Source organism: Silene latifolia, chromosome 9 (genome assembly GCF_048544455.1).
Source record: "Silene latifolia isolate original U9 population chromosome 9, ASM4854445v1, whole genome shotgun sequence".
Taxonomy (NCBI): domain Eukaryota; kingdom Viridiplantae; phylum Streptophyta; class Magnoliopsida; order Caryophyllales; family Caryophyllaceae; genus Silene; species Silene latifolia.
Genome location: NC_133534.1, coordinates 57,472,240 through 57,477,385, shown reverse-complemented (window position 1 = coordinate 57,477,385; position 5,146 = coordinate 57,472,240). Strand labels below are relative to the sequence as shown.

Sequence of the window (5,146 nt, the reverse complement as noted above, 5' to 3'; positions counted from 1 at the left end):
ACAGCAAGATTTCGTTTCTTCAAGCTTCAATGAAAGACGCCCATCCTTCGAAAAATACCGGCGTTTCCCTGCTCAAATCATAAAAGTGTAATTACTAGTTTAGCCCTTAGTTAACCCTAATGCATCCACCTAATTTCCACTATAAATACCCCATTAGTCTAATTAGAAGAGCATGTTCTTCTTATCAATTCTTAGAGTAGTTAATATCAATCAAATCTCTCTTTAGTTTTGTAATCAACAATTAATCAAGTTTTAATACAAGTTTTATTTCCTTAATCTCTCTTTTGTTCATCCTTTATTTTGGGTAATTGAAGATTATTTGGGTTATTATTGGGAGATTAACAACCTCTCAATCAAGCATCAAGTACTTCTTTTATTCTTTGCTTTGTTATTGGAATCATTAGTAGGTATAATTCTCTTAATCCATTTTTAATTATTGTTAATTACTTTCATTTATTCATCATGTTTTACTTTGTTGGTATGATTGACAACCTTGCTAGCATGATCAACATGATAATGAGTGAGTAGTGACCTAGCTAGGGTTAATGGGTAATTAGGGGAAACCAACATGGGGAATGATTCATGCTTAAATTAATATGCTTTCATGGTTTATTTGCTTGCTTGTTTTGATCTCAACTCATGCACATATTATGTTTGATGAAATGCGAGCCTATGAATCCTTGCATTTTTTACCCATCACCTACCTTTTCAATGAGACTTGTAAGACATAAACCAACTCGAGTCTCATTAGACCATGCATGTTGTTGAGTAGGGAAGACTAAGTCGACTTGTAGGTGTTGTACAATCTAATCGATTCGGCTCCGGGACCCAAACTTTCCTAGGATTGTAAGATATAACCCAACTCAATCCATCACAACAATAATTGCTTGCTTATAATTTGAGAACATGTTTGTATGATCAATTCCCATGATTCCCCTATGACCCCATGATACCCTAGTGCTTTTTATCAATTGTTCACAACCCTTTTAGTTCATCTTGCTTGTTTATTTTCATTGCTATTTAGTTTAGTGACCTTCTACATCAACCCAAATTGTGACACCCCTAAGACACCACTAGTTTCAATAGAAATCTCATCTCAATTCCCGTCCCTTGGGATCCGACCTTTACTTGCCTCTTTACTAATTGTAGAGTTGTTTGTGAAGTTATAAATTGTGTTTTGGTCTAGGTGCTTCCAACGACAATTGTTCCGAAAAATAGAATATAGCTCCGAAATAGTCCCGACCAAAAAATGGCGCCGTTGCCGGGGACGGTGTTATCTTGATTTAGATTTTCTTATATTGTTATTAGTTGTGTCTTTATTTGCCGTGAGGAAGTAAAACTCCTCAAGGTTTGTTCTAATTGTTTTCGAGTTGTTTGATATTTTGCATGTCTAGAAGGTCACAAGGTGATTTGTTACCTTTTGATCGTGAAATTGAAAGAACTTTGACAACCAATAGAAGACTTGCTAGGAGAAATTTGAGAGGTATTAGTGAGGTTGTAGATATTCAACCAAACATTGAGTTCATCAACCCTTTTGCAAGAGAAGGTGGGGAGAACCCAACACAAAATACCACACAAAATCAACCCACAATGCCTAAGTTTTGATCACATTCCGTACCCACCGAGGAGAACCTACCCAATGGTACTCCCACACCACAACATTTGACCGGAAATTTTATTGCCAAATCCGCCTTTTATCCAATTAGCCGAAAGGAGCCAATTTGGGGGGATGCCTAGTGAAGACCCTCATTCTCATATGGAAACCTTTTGTGACTATTGTGATGCGATTTCTCAAACCGGTGTAACTCAAGACCAAATTCGATGGGTCTTATTTCCTTTTTCTCTAATTGGCACCGCGAAACAATGGTTGAAGGGCCTTGATAAGGCCACTCTCGAAATTGATTCTTGGAAGAAGTTGGCTCTTGCTTTCTATAAAAAATTCTACCCTCCGAAAAAGACTAACATGCTAAGAGCTCAAATTACGGGTTTTAAGCAAAGGGATGAAGAATCTTTGTATGAAGCTTGGGAGCGGTTCAAGAGAATTTGTCGCTCATGCCCTCATCATGGACTTAGCGAGTGGTTCTTGGTACAGCAATTTTGGAACGGTCTATATGAAGATTCAAGGAACATTCTCAACATGGGATCGAATGGAATGTTCACCGAAGTTGATGACAATCAAACTTGGAACAAAATTGAGGAAATGGCGGTCCATAACTCACAATATAGTAGACCTCGCAAGGCTACTAGAGGAGGAAAGCATGAAGTGGACTCCGTTACTCAATTGGGTGCTCAACTTAGTGCTCACATTGATACAATCAATTTGAAGTTTGAAAAATCTACGGCTAGACTTGAAGAAGCCTCAAAATCACCAAAGCATCATGTTAATGCCATGACGGCATCTTCATCAATCCCAAGTGGGATATGTGAGAATTGTGGAACTTTGGGACATGACCAAAGTGAATGTAGGGGACCAAATGAACAAGTGAATGCTTTCCAAGCATACAAGAGTGGTACCCCTTATTCCAACTATTACAATGAGAACACCAAATTCCATCCAAATCTCTCATACAAAAGCCAAAATGTTCAAAACCCTCAAACAACATACACCCCCACCTCCCATGAGAAACCAAAATCAAAGACCCTTTTACAACCAAAACCAAGGTTACCAAAATCAAAATCCATACAATCACCAAAATGACCAAGGTTTTGATGTTCAAAAAGCCGTCCTTCAAATGCAAAAGAATCAACAAGAATTTTTCACTCAAATGCAAAAAGATAGTCAAGCAAAGGAAACCACCATCAACAACATCCTAGCTCACACCAAGATGTTGGAAACCAAATTGACTCAACTAGCATATTCAAGCTCACAAAGACAAAAGGGCCAATTACCACCTCAAAGTAATCCCGCAAGACATGAAACGGTTAGTGCCATTCACTTGAGAAGTGGTACAAGGTATGAAGCACCGAAGAAGCAAGTTGAGGATGAGGTTGTGGAAGCTAGTGATAAGGAAGAAATTGTGCAAAACTCCAAGGATGGAGAACCATCAAAAGAAGAAATTTCAAAGAAAAATGAAGACAAGGTCAAGGAGAAGGAGCCCATTGTGATTAGACTTCCTTTTCCAAGTCGTCAAGCTAAGCCCAAATTTGATGACCAACTTGGAAAGTTTATGGAAATTGTGAAGAATTTGGAAGTCTCAATTCCTTTCACGGAATTAATCAATCACGTGTCGGCCTATGCGAAATACATGAAAGACATCCTCACGAAGAAGAAGTCGACCCGGAAGCTTGAGACTATCGCCTTCACTAAGGTGAGTAGTTCAATACTTCAAGGGAGTTCACCTCCAAAACTCAAGGATCCGGGAAGCTTCTCAATACCGTGTACCATTGGCGACACCACGATCAACAAAGCCTTATGTGATCTAGGGGCTAGTGTGAGTGTTATGCCGTACTCGGTAAGTAAAAGGTTGGGGATGGGAGAGCTTAAATGCACCAATATCACACTCCAAATGGCCGATAGATCGACGAAGACACCATTAGGGATATGGGAAGATGTTACCGTACGAATTGGGAAGTTTTTCATCCCGGTGGACTTTGTCATTGTTGATATGGAAGAAGATTCCAACATTCCAATCATTCTAGGAAGACCTTTCTTACACACCGCGGGTGCGGTGATTGATGTGAAACATGGAGAGCTCACTCTAGAAGTGGGAGATGAGAGTATAACTTTCAATCTTGACAAGACTATGAGAGCTCCCCGTTTACATGAACCATGTTTCATGATTGATCATTATAGCCGGAAGGATGATAGGAAGAAGTCGGAACTCCAATGGAAGAAGAAAATTGAAGATGCTCCATTCAAAGAGCAAGTGAATTGTGATAAAGAGAGCTTGCAAAGCTCATCAAAGTCAAGCAATGAAGAAGATGGCCTTATTGTCCAAGAAAAGAAAATGGGAGAGTTGTCTCCATCAAATCAAGAGATTTTTAATGACCAACTTAATGAAGTTTGTGGTCTTTGGGACGACGAATTTGAAGGGATTTTCAATCCCTACATTGGTAATGCCATCGATCAAGACCGACAACAAGGGCCAAGGTCTATTGAAGACCTTTATCATGACAATGAACAAGCTTTTGATTACTTTTTCAAGGTGTTGAGCAACATCAACAACACCTTGGATATGCCCCCTTGACATCTCATCAAGAATGAGAGTTTGGTGGAGTCCTCCCTAAACCACCATTTGTAAATATTTATAACTCCCTAACTCGCATTTCAATTCTTATATTGCATTTTTGTTATTTTTGGATTTTATACTTTGATTAAGATAATTATCATGTTTGAGAGAAGTGAGGGAGGGACTAATAATTTCGATTAATGTGTAGTGCTTTAGCTTAGTGTGGGGATAGCAATTGCCTAGGCTATCCATGCCTTAGTAGTGCCCCCACGATGAAGAACACGAGACTTTGAAGAATGGAAAAATGACAAGGGATATGCAAGGTACACGGATGGAACTGAATCCGGGTAAAAGGGGTCGAACCCGAGCGGTTTCAGGAGAATCCGCCCGTCTTCAGGAATCCGGGCATATTGGGCAGAAGTCGCCCGTCCTTCTAAGCTGAACTTTTGAAATTTTGTGATTGTAAGCAAATCCGGGCGTCCTGCAATAGAATCCGCCCATCTTCAGAAAGACGCCCGTCCTAAAGGGAAGATGCCCGTCGTTTTGGCTGGGGAAAACAAGAAAAATCCCTGGAAAGGAATCCGCCCATTTTCTCTTAAAGACGCCCGTCCCGCATTTTCAAATCCGCCCGTCTTTGTTCAAATCCGCCCGTCTTTAGGCAAGAATTCTGAAACCCAGAACAGACAGAATCCAGGCGTCTCGAAGGAAATCCGCCCGTCTTCCCCCTGCATTTCAAATTTTTTGGGTTTATTATAATCCCCCTCCCACATTCATTTCTTCATTTGTTCATTCAAAACACTACCCATAAACCCCATAACTCCAAAACCCTCATCCTCTCCATCACAAAAACAAGATTCCTCAACAAAATTCATCAAAATCAAATCAAAACATCCTTTTAACAACAAATCAATCACTCCTCTTTCAACAAAAATCAAAACCAAGCACAAAATCTTCAAACCTTTGAGTCGATTTTTGAA

At 39.7% G+C, this 5,146-nt stretch overlaps 1 non-coding gene across 1 annotated transcript; it reads right to left on the bottom strand.

Annotated features, from left to right (window-relative positions):
* Positions 1 to 1,963: 1,963 nt before the first annotated feature.
* Positions 1,964 to 2,070, bottom strand: LOC141602742 (small nucleolar RNA R71). Its single transcript, XR_012524654.1, has one exon. It is a non-coding gene; the product is annotated as a small nucleolar RNA R71 (small nucleolar RNA).
* Between the last annotated feature and the right edge of the window lie 3,076 nt (positions 2,071 to 5,146).